Here is a 14,600-nt window from a genome sequence, read left to right on the forward strand (position 1 = left end):
TATAATGCGTTAATTTCTTTCAATGTCTATTAACAATAGACGTACAATAATATAACAATGTCTATTACAAAACACATCAGTTGTCAAAAAGTTGAGAAAAGATCAGTTTCATTGTAAATATCGAATACTGAGCCTATTTAATTGCAAACAATATATATTTTATTCGATAGGATGTAAGTATTATAAATACATTTTTCTTTTTAATTTCGTTTTAAATTTTCTTGTAAATATTTCGAACAACGTAATAAACAGGTTTGCACTCATCTCGCAATCCTTATTCGCTTATAATATTTGATACGTTTAATAGAACATCACAATTAGTACATCTATTAATCGATCCTTATTCATCAGAAAGTCTGCGCTCATTCAAAGGTCTGCAGTCACCCAAGAGACCCTATTCACCCGAACACCTCTATTAAAACGTACTTTCGTCTACCTAAGAATCCTATTTTAGACGAAAGTGGTGTACAGCGGTTTACTATGTTGAAATTTGTAGATGGATAGATACTTTAAGTACTGGCTTGAAATATTGCATCATTATATCTACTTGGACTTGGATCATTATATCTACTGGACTTTGATATATGGTTTTTCCAACAAAATTAAATATTAAAGGATTAGGTAATAATCGAACATGAAATAAAATTCTTATCTTATCGTTTCTGTCGGTATAAAAGTATAATCTCCGTGTAATTATCTTTCTTCGGCCTAATTTTCTAAATTGTTTGATCGATATTCCGCCAAATAATGTATCACGAAGTAGAAATAGAAGTAAAAGTCTACAGCACAGGTGGTCGATATTTTGTTGCAATATAAGTTAGTCTCTCTATATTATCATCGATATTAATACAACCAATCGCCCAATAATTTTTTCTAAAAGTTAACCACATCTTTTATCCTCTTTTTATCCTTGCATAGTCCACGCTGATCCCTATGTACGTGACCATGGTCACCAATAATCCTCGCGATTAATCTTCTGGTCAAGGTTCCCTTTCTGTATCTTCTTATCTTAGATTATCAAGGACATATTTTCCACATCCTTTATAGCTTGCAGAATAATACCAGGTCCGTATTATCTCTCTGTTGAAATGGCAGACAGGTGCAAGTGTAAAAGAATAAGAGGTTTTTTATTTTCTTGTTCGCAATGGTAGGACATCGCCGCGTTATTACACTTTTTAAAATAGCTACTGTACAAACGTGTATTTTTCCGTAACATACCGACGAAAAATTTGCAATAATTATGTGTTTCATAGAACATACGAACTTGGAAAGAAGTTAGCTTAGAGTTCTAGGCTAATTCCAATTTTAATTCTATATTTTGGAAGAGTAAGAGGATAGATTCTTGTTACTCTGTTTTTGCGAATATTTTTCTATAATAACAGTAATAGTTAATTGGATTTCGACCTCACAGTCAAGAAATACGACTTGATTACAGTTTTCCTAGCCACGGGCTTCCTCGTTCGATCTCCTTATTCATCCTTTCTACTTATGCTATTTTATATTTTTATATCTTAATTTTATATGGCAACTTATATTTTTATATACATGTATGTACATACATTTGTTTTGTTTAATAGCAAAAAACGAATTTGCATAAATATCTACGATATAGAGATGAATAATTAAAAATGCAGAAAGAGGGCCGAGCGATTCGTGCACGTTTTTACAGTTTTCCCTAGCAATTTATAGAGAAACCAGGAAAATTACCAATGCCGGTGCGAAGAGACGGAAGAAAAAATAGAAGAGGGCGCAATTAAAAGACGATTAGGAAATTTCGTGGATCGAGCTACGGTTTACTTTGGGGTGCACACGAAATCTGACAAGTGTGAGGCGAATTTTAATCGAAGCCACCACCAGGGGAATCACGCCGAAACTGGCTTTCGTATTCCACGCAGGGCTTAATCGATAAATTATCGAGAGATTCATGAAACCCCAGGCAGTTTTTCAATTCGCGTAATTCACCGATTGCTGCGACGACGGTGCTGTCGATGGAATACATAAAAATCGCAACCATGGACAATACAAGGCGCGTTTGCTTTGCGTTTAACGCGTGCACGCAACGCGGATGAAATATCGGGAATTAAAATTCTGCAATCGGCACATTCCATTTGATGAGCATAATCAATTATTCGAGATGTAATGCTTTATTAATACGCACTTTATTCTTTAATGATTCGTTTTCAATTCTTCGTGTTTCTGCTTTTTATTTCATTCTTCCGACAGAGATATACACAGGCTGACGAAAGTATTCGTTCACTTGTGAAATTCACCTGTGTTATACAAAACATTTTGTATGTCATAGGACACGATTATCATGGTCTTAATGCTAAAGAAAGAAGTTACAAGATATTGATGACGAATATATACTTGAAGAAAATTACAAAATTATTCGAACAGTTAATTGTCCATTATATCGGTAGGTCTTGATATTTAAATGATATTAATTGATATTATTTAATACTAATCACACGTTCAAGGCAATGTTATATACTAATGTTTTATTAAACGTATGCTTGCAATAAATGCCTTGCAACTTGTACATACATCTCCAAATTGGCTTCAAATCTGACCACTTTGCTTACGGTACATGGTGTCCTATTACAGCGTTGACTCGTGAACGCAAGCGTAATTTTACCATGTAAATAAAAAGTTAAGTTACAATTACATTTTATTAGCACGCTTCTGAATATTCTAATAACGTTTTAAATTAAAAGATGCGTTTACTTAATTTTGTGGAACCCGTGTGCACGCACCCATGCGTATATAAACTTTTATTAATATCCTAGAAATAAATTTGCCGCTAGGTATAAAAACAGCGATAAACAATTATTCTCGTTAAATTTCGCGTTACATTTTATATTTATACGCTAACGTTTTACGATCAGGTTAAGGATATTCTTAAACCGCGAAAGATTCGAAAGTATATTGGAAACCATATTAATTGTTAAACAAATACCTAAAAATGGGAACGAAGCAGCGATTGAATTATAAATTTAAATTGATTAAATCGCTCAATAAATTTCTGTCTTAGCTTGAATCGTTCCATCGACGATTCGTTCACCTCTTTTTTTTTCGCGCAATAGTATATCAATTTCTGTGCAACGAGTGGATCACCATTGGCCGCCAGTTTCGGTGCTTCGAAACAACAGCCTACCAGCAGTCGCTCCGTCGACAATTGATGTGTTAACAGTCAATTATTCTTGGCACGTGTCACAGAACGTCGATCGATCTCGTGCACATCATTCTCTACCCAACTTTTTTCACCTCGAAACCCACCCCCTTTGCAAACACTCATCGACGATGCCACGCAACGATGAAATTGCATTTTGATTCGCTCTCTTTTCTGCCGGTTGTCGGATGCGCCACGTTAATTAAAATAATTGATAGCATCAGCTATCTTTGACCTTCGTACTCACTGCCATCGCCATAGCGTTTCGAGCTTTTTTTATTCTTTCTATTTTATTTGCAATAAATGGAAACGTACCTTCTTCATTTTATTAACACAAACGGTAGAATTAAAAATTTTTCAGGAACCGTATGACGATATTGATACATATATAACAAGCTATATATCTGCAAACGTCTAGACCGATATATCTTTTCCTTTCGAATATTTTTTTCATATTTTATTATTCGATAATTCGTTAAGAGTTTATAAAAGTTTTTAGAATTATATACGTTCTTTACAGATATAAAAATCTCAGCAATTGTCGATTATACAATTGAAATTTCTTCCTACGTATGGTTTTTCCATTTCACTGTGAATTTTAATTTGTCATTGTTACTTTTTTACTGTTAAATCATCCATAGTATTTAACGTTCCTTGGTTCCATTATTCTGTAAATGATTTTACAAATCAGATCCAGACTTAGCAGACTTCTTTCAATTTCTCATGTCGGTTCTTCAAAATTTGCTCCATGATTTCTAAATCCAGAGATTGTGGTCGTCAATACACGATTATTAATTCGTTATTTTTTCGTAGGAAATGCGAACCTTCGCAAGTCTCTTTCTACGCATTTTTAAAATTGCAAATTTTATTTTATTCTGCATTTTGAATACATAACGTGGAGAACCATCGCGTTTTATACGATACCAACAGGCGTTCCAATATCTGGTATACGTTTATGAAAAAATATTACTCTCATTGCTTTCTACCAATCTCCCCTAAATTAATTTACGTCTCTGGGACACCCAATAGATACGTCCTGTCGTGGGCAGACTCGTTGTCGAATAAATGTTGGTAGTTGTCCTGGTATTTACACGGGCAACCAACCAACGGTGTCCGGCCAGTTTGACTGTCCGATCGAATATTAAACTGCTTCGCGCGCAATTAGCTCGTTGATTAATGAAGGTGGAAATTAAATAGCGAAGCGATACACCGCACGCCCACGTTTCTTTAATTATTCTTCGTCATTAATTAAAGAGAACTCGTCCGCTTTTCTCGCTTCCTATCTGCAGCTGTCGTTTTATTATTTATCAAGATTATTTACTTTTAGACATTGCCGACCTTATGCATCTAAAATGCTTGCATTATAACGTCGAATATATAGCGTCGCTTTGAGCCTCGTAATTAATTACGGAAATCGTATCAGCTATTAGGAAACGTCGAGGTTTCGAATACATCGAAGAATTTACTTCGCGGTTAATATGATTACTCGACAATATTCGCAATATTCTCTGCGATGTCTGTTCTTTACGATGAAATCATCGTTTCATATGCGTTTCCTGTTGCAATGTTTGAGGTAAAGGCAAGATGGTTATTAAATATCGATTGGGAAAGATATATCTCTTATTTGTAGAAAGATTCGCGGGAAAGAGACGTTGAAAAGCAGAGCAACAAGTATGGAATTGCAGTAGATACTCCCTTTATAGTCCACACGGTCTCATACCACGGCCACCTTTGTCTCCATTATTTACTTTTCAGATTCTATATACATATTTCACATTTTACATATATACACTTTGCATTGTAAAACGTACAACTAGTTCTACATCAAAAACACTAACATCTTCTTTCGAATCTACCATTTATTTATATATTTACAAATATGTTATGTGTAAATAGAAGACAGGAATTCGATCGAAAAACAACATCTCAGAATCTTGATATTTTTACTTGAATACTGAAATCGATTCTTTCGTAACTTTCCCTTTAAACTATGTAAAATATCCAACAGCCCAGCAGAGATCTCCTCCAACACTAAGCCTTAACTTGAAAGAATCGTACAGGATTTTTTCTTTTAAATCATACGATGATACTCGTTGGATATAAAAGACTTGAGAAACGACGTCAGGAAGGTAGCCGTTTATCGTTAATAATGGAGCTTCGAGTTTAATTACTGTCGTTGGGCTAACTTCGTTCATTTATATGTTATCCTTCAAGCTATAAGAGCGTAGGATGGAACAAGACTAATTTGAAGGTGGAAACGACAGCCGCATCTGCGTTCCAGCCATTCGACGGAATGTCTTTATTACATAGCTGGTCCGGAGGTATTGCACGTTCAGGAATTTCTTCGTTTTTCCTGATAACGATGGCAGCAAACGGAATACCGGATGTTGTCGGAAGACATCGGTTGATAAGGGTATCGAAACCGACGCAATTAAGACGAAATATAATAAAGTCGATAAAAACGACGATAGCGATTGCCGAGAGCAATTTCCAATCGTACTATCCTCGAAATGAAAGTTTTTAATTTAGCTAGTAGGTATTTATTTCGGTTGAAATATGATGCTATCGATCGTGTCTATTTCTACGGCGCGAACGCTCGTAAACTTTTATTATATTCAATTAACCAGCCGGCAGCGAAACATTCAATAAATATAATTACATTCCATTAATTTCATCCATCGTAGAGAATACGATGCAACGATCGTTATATTTCATCCAGTTTTCCCAATTTTCTTTCCTTTTTTCATTCAATTAAATTGATCACCACATCCCATTATTAGAATTTGACAATTGATCGTCCATAATTCAATTACCCGACTTTCTCCCTTTCTCTGTCCCTTCCACTGTCTTCCGAATGATCAATCGGAATTTGTCTTATTTCCGTTTCAGCCGCTGCCCCATCCTTTCATCCTTCCATTAAAAGCGGCCTGCCTTTTTACGTCTCCCGTTTTTCTCATCGCGAGAAGCGTTAATCAATCGCTGCTTCCCTTTCCGCTTCTTTCTCTTCTTCGAATTTCCTGTATAATTTTGTAAATTTTTCTACGTTTATAAAATTAATCAACGATAGTAAAGAAAAAGGTACGAACATCGTTAATTCTCTCGATTACTTTTATTTTTTTCCTAGAAAATTTCCGAAAAATCTACGTTCTACGGTTTGCATATAATTCGCATGTGTCTTTTAATCCCGCTCGTGTCGCTACATGTTATATTTTCTATTTTTTCTTTTTCTTTGTCGTTTCAACAGGCCGGATTTACTAAGTCAGAATTTTTTGAAACGGACAGATGTTACCACGAGTAGGTATACACGGAGCAAGGCGGACTAATGAATATGCAGAGAAAAAAGAAGAGCATGCTAAGGAAACTTATATGGTCATGTGTGCCTGAATATATTTTACAAACGCCACGTGTGCAATATTTACTTTAAAAGCAACTCGAAAGGTGGTACACGTTAACGTGTTTTCCAGACGAACAGCGTTTAGTTTCACTTATATCTTTTCATCTTTTGCGTCTCTTGTTCGTATAACGGTTTTGAGAACTCTTAACGTTTGCTTTAACGTAAAAGCTTTTCCGTGGTTAGCACTCGTATCACAGTCGAAAGGTATCTTTGTTTTCAGTTTAATTTGATTATTCCAAATTAATTCTTGATGTCCATAATATTGTCTCGGTAATCTTTCAATGTTATATTTTCTGTGCAATAATAATAGCAATGATGTAAGTGTAACGCGAGTATGGGTACAACGTATTGCATAAAGGTAATTATGAAACAAAATAGGAATTCCACTCAGCTATATATAATTTTAATAGAGTTTAGGTTGGGTTATGATTAATGTTCTGGTTTATTTTGTTTTGTTCATGTTTAAGCTCATCGCTTGGAAATATCTGTAAATGGAAGCCGTCGCAAAGCCAGAACGCAGGTGGAAATCAGGAATATTATGCATAATTGAAATAAAACATATACGTTGAAAATTAATTATTTATAAATATCGAAATTCAAGCGACCTGGGATTCGAAGAGAATAAGATGAAAAAGGGACATAATCTTCGATATGTAAAATCCATCGAGGAATAGCATTTTGCGCAGGAATTTTTTACTTTTCGTTAGGAATTTCGCTGCAGTTCGCGTTTTTAGAATTCTGTGCATCGCATTTTATTTGCGATTGTTTGGAGTTCAGGAATTCATGAAGATTCCACAGATACGAAGAATACCAGAGTTTTTAAGAATTCAAAGCACGAGTTTCTCAAAATCGTAAGTGTCCCAAGGTCCTTAGAATCGTAATGCGAGTGGCGAAGATGATCATCACTGACTTTCGCGAACAAGGAGGATCATCGTGGTTAAATTCCATGAATCCCAATGGCGCTCGTATCGAATCCTACGAGTCTGTGGTTGTCAGTATCGAATCCCACGAATTCGTGGTTGTCGGCATCGAATCTCACAAGTTCAGCTGGTTGTTTCCCCTCAGCTACGAGTCTTCGTATATGTTGGATCTTATGACACGGAAATCATCCGTACGAATTTCCAAGCTTTAGAATCTGTACGAGACTCGTAGTTTTAACTTTTCTTTTTTCGTTTCTCATGTAAGATGTATATTTTAAGTAATTTTCTAGCAAAGATCTTTCCTCATAAGTTACGTATTTTTCTGTTTAATTTGCAAAGCAAACGATAGATTTGAGGCAGACAATTGATTTACCGAAATATGTATTATTTATTCGAAATACGCTCATTTATGCGATATTTAACTTTTCGTTGCACAATATTTACAGCATTTATATCTGCGCACTCGAATTATTGAAAAATAATATTGCTTTAGCATGCGTTCTTGTTTTATTCAAACTCATTTATTTTTAATCAACATTTCCATTTGATAATTTTACATTCAGTTGCTTCGATAAACAAACACCTTTTACCGATCGAAATATGTTAGTTGTTGTACAAACGCTGTCCGCCTTTTCGTGCGCACTATCAATGTTATAATGTTCTTATATAACGTTCTTCTATAAGCGAATTTTTTTTTTTATTTAGATGAATTTTACAATCAATTCTCATTGAGAATTATAAGTAAATTTTTCTGGCGTCGTACTATGTCGTGTTTATCGTGTATTTGATTCTACTTAAATCTAGTGCTTAAATCTAATGTCTTACTGAATTTGGATATTTCTTTTTTGGGTATCTTGAGGTCGCGACGTACTGTTTCGTTGGCAACATACCAAGGTGCATCTATTAAGGATCTTAGAGTTTTCGATTGGAATCGTTGAAGAATTTCCATGTTGGAATTACTTGCTGTTCCCCGTAGTTGGATTTCATAGGTCCAAATAGGTTTTAATCTATAAGCGAATGATTTACACAATGCGAAATCTTTGTAATGACGAAGTCTGTGTCTGGTAACGCAAAATAGTGGTATAGAATTTTACGTTACATATTAATACGACGAAATAGTATACAGGTTTCTATAGCGTTTGCTTCCGCAAGCGGCTCATATTGACCGAAACGATGAAATTTTATTCGTGTCTGTGGTTGATACTGCAGCCGGTAACAGTAATTGTTAATACACACGATCTCCGTGTTGTAACAGGAATCTATTACACGCTATTGATCATCCGCATTCATGCAAATTTTCGTTTCTACTCATACGTAGGATTCGTTGTTTAATTAACCGCCAGTAGTTAATCCATAACTATATGATATCGTATTTTTCAGTGTATTAAACAGCGGTTAGAGGATGCGTGGATAACAACAATTACGATAAATGAACCTGAACCGTGATGACGAAGGTATTTAGTTCTGCGGTAGCGTGTATGATTTCATTTAGGTATGTCAATTACCGGCGCGACGGTAATTAGAACTTTGCTATTCTTCTTTATATCAGGTATAAATGACTCGAGCACTTTTCGATCTATGACCTTCACGGTAAAAACGTTGATTGCGCTGTATTAACAATTTAAAATACAAAGTGTTTAAGCTATCAGTTTTCAGCGTTTCTTCTTTTTTTTTTTTTTTTTTTTTAACTAACAGATGTGTGAAAGAAGCGAAAAATAGAACAGAGTTTGAGGACTTTTTTTAACCTACAATAGGATTCAATAGATTTTTTAAAATTTATCGTGGTTTATCATTAGTATAAATATTTTCAAATTGATATAGTTATTATTGTTTTTACACTATATGGCAATTTCGCAATTATATGATTATAGAAACGTGTTTAATAGCACAAGATAGATACAATAGATTTTGAGTTAGAGAATTCTGAAAATTAGATAAATATTTTCAAAAATTGTACAACATTACGTTTATTAAATACGCTGAGGAAATTCTACTATTTCAGGCACTAGAAGCTCTGCAGAGAAATCTTCCACATGTACGGGAAACATCTATTCAAATCACCGTACTATGTACGAAAGATCTTGGAACTTTGTCTTTCTCCGTTGTTTTTCAGAAATTTATCACTTAAGAGGAAAACGCTAGAGGCTATAACAACACTATGCATATCTTGTACAGTGAAACATCACCGTGTTCAACATTTTTCCTACCTACTTAAAATGTATGCCATACATAAAACTTGCTATACTCGAAATCTTCATACTCTGTTTAAATTTCTTACTTCGTTGGACAATTTCGAAAATGCTCAAATCTCGTCGAATATCATACGATGTTATTCTCGACATTTCGTTGACCTATTTCCAGTGATTCCACCGGATGTGTGCATTGGCTAGATTGTCCTTCAATAATAAAGCGACTGTCTACAATGAGAAGTGGACTTTCTATTCTCCTATCTTTCGCCATTTTTCTTAATTTCAACGGCCGTGCTGCTTGCCCTTGACATAATACACCATCATCGTACTCTCTTTCAACCCCTTAGCGACCGTGGCGTTTTAAATGACGAGGTAATAAATTGCATCAGTCGGTGGAACGACCGCTCGTAAAACTTGGCAACAGCTTAATTAGAAGCGAACCGGTCAATTTGCGGTAAGTGATAAGGCGAAGGAAACGCGAGACGTTTAATCGGTCGGGTTTCGATCGAATCGTGCGTTATGGTCGGGATAAAAATTAACTCGTCAATTTGAATTATCTTGCACCGGACGCAACACGGCAGTGAACTTCCTCCTTCGAATAATCATCGATACCGAAGATCCATTCGCTCGCGGCATTTGATCTAACCCTTTACCCGGGTTCACTACTATGGTTTCCAACGTCTGCGTCGTATTTTTACTCGCTATATTATTTTCAGAGTGAAATTGTGATGTAACAAGTCGAAGAAATAGAAACGGCTACTCTAAGGGTGAAAAATTTGGGAAGTGAAATAAATTGAATTGTTGGGAAAGCACACGTAGGGTTCTACAGGTATTCAGCTGTGGTTCGTTTATTCAGTTATATAATATCCATTGTTTTCTACATTGCGTCACAGCTTTGAAAGCTTCGTCACGTGATTTCCATAGAAAGAAGTTGGCTTTGATGTAAAAAAGAATCAATATCTTTTCATTTAAATGGTTGTAATCTGATGGTGACAAATCTAGAGAATACGAGGGATGCAAAAGAAATTCAGGTAATTGTGTCTGTATTTTTTCTTATATAACATAGGTGGCTAAAAACAGACACATACACTTACCACCTAAATCCAAAATATCAGCAGCTCTTCTTACTGAAAACGAACTGAAATTAATTCTACCGAAGATTATCGATCGCAATAATTCCCTGAGAGATTCGATTTTTCGACATAAGCGCGTTACTAATTCAGATTTCCTGGGAATTCGTTTGTGGTTTCGGTGTTTTACCATTTCCCGTCAGCTTCCACTATGCAAGGAAACTTCACTGCTAGCAAGATAACCAGTGTTCGTGAACCGTGTACGTGTGAATCCTAATCCGACAGCAGCTGATGGTCAAACTCCTGTTAAGGGTACTCTCTTCGTCGCCTCACATACCTGACACGTCACGGTTATTGTGATTCCCACATACCAGGAAGTTGCCAGTGTCTCTTCATCGCATCGCGTTACAAGCTCGTGTATATTACTTCAAACAGTGGCGTAGATAACAGAAAATACTGGACTACGTATTATTATTAGACACAGCGCTGATGATATAAGACATGGCTTTGTAATAATAACCAGGGTATTAAAACTAACGATGAAGTAACATAAAGTAACATTACGAATATAAAAATGAAAAGACACGTTCATAAATAAGACACTCGACTACAAAAGAATATATCCTAGATATTTCAAAATAATAAATAAAGTAAAAGAAGATGTAACGATTTAACCTAGGACGGTTCAGTACAGGATCCTTCTCTATCCTAGAAGTAATTCTATAGCGAAAAGTAAGTAGTATAAGTCAGTTTATCAATTCTCTGTAACAGAAACACATACTGCTAGATATAAATAATGGTACACATACCTGTTACGTTTATCAGAAAACTCCAAGAAATTTTATTTCCATTGGTACTATTATGTGTATCTCATTAGCACCTAGTATTATTATTTTGTCAGTATCAAAGAAGCCGAGAGATTGTACTTCGACGTTGGTGCGTCGGCTTTAATACTACGCGTTCGCCCTTTTTCACGCACGCTTTCCCAAGATTTAGTCGCGCTTTGTTCCTCCGTCAGGAATACAATATTTTCTTCCAGTGTCAGTTAGATAAGGGAGGCACGACACGGGCAATTTCAAGGCTGTGGGACGCTTAAAGAGAGAAAGTAGGCGTTTGAAAAAGAAACGGAAGATCGTCGTTCGTTGAGTTTACTACTGGCATGCTGTCCCGATAAGGGTGAATGAATGAAAATGGGGCTAAGCAGCGCAGCCTTAGTAGAGACCCAATTCATTCGGATAACTTTGCGCTCCTTTTGCCGCCAAAGTATTTTTAACGATTATTCCTACTCCCTCGCTTCTCGCCACTCGCGAAAGTAAGACAGACGACCAGCTTTTGTTAGTGGTTAATGGAATCGATGCCGCGTTGTTGGCAAGAAGCTGCTCGATGGAAATAGAAAAGGTATACGATTACGATCGTATGACGCTTACTTCGGTTTAGAATGTTTAATTCCTATCGATCTAATAGGTAAATTAAATGCTACGATCGAGGGATGAATTGTTATACGATAACATTATGTCTTTGAGCGATTTGTAGAGTTTGTAAGGATTCCGGTGAAATTAAATTTTATTCTGTGTAAAATGTAAATGATTTTCCACTTGTTAATTTGGAATTGTTATAACGTTATATCTTTGAACGATTTGTAAAGTTTGTAAGGATTCCGGTGAAATTAAATTTTATTCTGTGTAAAATGTAAATGATTTTCCACTTGTTAATTTGGGATGCTTTCTATCGTGTTTAGAGTCGACATATTTTAAATAGAATTCCAACGTCTACTTGAATTCCATTCAACTGCTGGAAAAGCAGCGAATAAGCGCAGCATAATTGTATTTTGACTACTTATTTGATCGCTACGAATTATTGTTACCCAAGGTGAGATCGATAAAGTCAACATGATCAAAGCACAATACTCTGTAATACGAACCAGTTAGCTGCAGAACAATTTCGATTCTGAGGATGCTATAAGCTCGCGTTTGTCCGCCGGTGTAATTTCATGGCTCGACTTCAATTATCATACGCGGTCACGTAAATCGGCTCGAGGGAGTTTTCATATCTTCTCTGATCGTCCTGCACACGATTTAAGCTTCATACATACCGCGTATATTCGCATTTCCTATCGATCATTTTGACAGGCAACGAACGCGCGCTTTCGCCTCATACACATACATATATCGGTTTTCAAGCCGGTCGTTCGTGAACGTGACTTATTTACATGTGCATATTAGAGTGATCGTTGTTTATGTATATGTGATTAAAGATTAATCGGATAGCGGATCGTTTATTAACATTGCTCGCTTAGCGGTTGCACGGAATTAATCGCGCGTAGATTTTACAGGCAACTTGTTCGTTTTTCGCTTTTCACGATGCTGTTGTGTGTATACACGTATGCGCGCACATGTGAAATTTCTCGAAAATGTACAAAAACGATAAACAACGGGAGAAATCGTTTTCAACGCGGTTATGATGCGCTTTCATGACCACCGATGCGGTCATGCATTTTGAATATGCATATATATATATATATATATCGATAAATTTCCCTTTCAGTTCCCTTAAAATAGCAAATAGTTTGCTGCTTTTCCTTTTTCGTTACGTTCGTACGTATTTCGATTGATTTTCGAAGTAGAAATGGCAACTTTAAACATGCACATGCACGCGAAGCTTCGAATGCTCAGAGCGGTTCTACAGTTTCATTTCAACTTCTGAAAACGTTTGAGGGTGTCGTAAATTGCGCCTTTTCCCGTACTGCGCTGTGGGTTAGGACAACTTTACTACCGTGACACAGAAGATCGGTATTCTTTCGTAAAATCGTTGCAAGAGAATCGTTCCTTCACTGGTTGTATCATTAATTCTGCACTCGGCTAGCATTCTAACACGTTCCATCAACTCAGTAATTAAAAATCGAACTTATTAAAAAAGATTACGACTGCTAATAACTGATATCTTCTAAAGTGTCTCGGAAGCGTAATTACGGATAAAATTCGTTCTTTTGGAATCACGTTCAGAGAATCTAATTTAAAATTCACGAATTTTCTTCTAAATCGAAACATTCCACGAATTTCTTATTGAAAGATCAACATAGCTGCTAATTGTCTAGTTTCTTCTCATTTTATTATCATTTTCATATATATATTTGATGTTTTATTTTCTTTTCAAAAACGATGCCGATGCCTGTAACATTTAAGTAAATTCGTCACGCGTAGGAGACTTTGGAAAGAGGCAGAACGTTTCTAGGTGTAAGATTCATTTGATACTGAAAAAATTATGTTGTAACCGATACTGGACAAATTTCGAGTGCAATTCTCCTTCATCTGACAATTCTTCAAAAGGCGAAAAACTGTCTGGCCTCGGTCATTTTTCGAATTCGTCACGACTTTAGCGGAAAAAGGAACACAAAAGCGCCGCGATATTGTTCAAGAGAGACTCGTTGTTCTTTACGAATTTACCTATTCAATTGAATTTCACGCTTAGCTACCTACGATCGGCTATTGTGCTCGACCCGTGACCTAAATTATTCTCTCTTCCGAAACGGAACAGGAATAGTTTCTACTGTAGTTCAGGCTAAATATTTCTCCACCTCTAGCCATCTTTGATCGTGTCGAATCGGCAAGCACCCTCTCCTCTAAACTCGATCGATTTCGATAAGTGTCACGGAGAATTTTACGACTGGTTTAAGCTTTGTATCGATCCCTGAAAGTCATTGTAATAGATTGGCACCTAAGTGACCAAAGCCATTTAACGGCAAGTTAGTGAATTCGAATGGAAATGTTTCCAGCGAATAACAGAACCATTATTTTACTATCCTCCGAATTGTCCATTGGCCCTTAGCGCTGAATATTTTATTTCATAGCGGTGAGGGTT

The sequence above is a fragment of the Bombus terrestris genome, chromosome 6 (genome assembly GCF_910591885.1).
Source record: "Bombus terrestris chromosome 6, iyBomTerr1.2, whole genome shotgun sequence".
NCBI classification, from domain to species: Eukaryota; Metazoa; Arthropoda; class Insecta; order Hymenoptera; family Apidae; genus Bombus; species Bombus terrestris.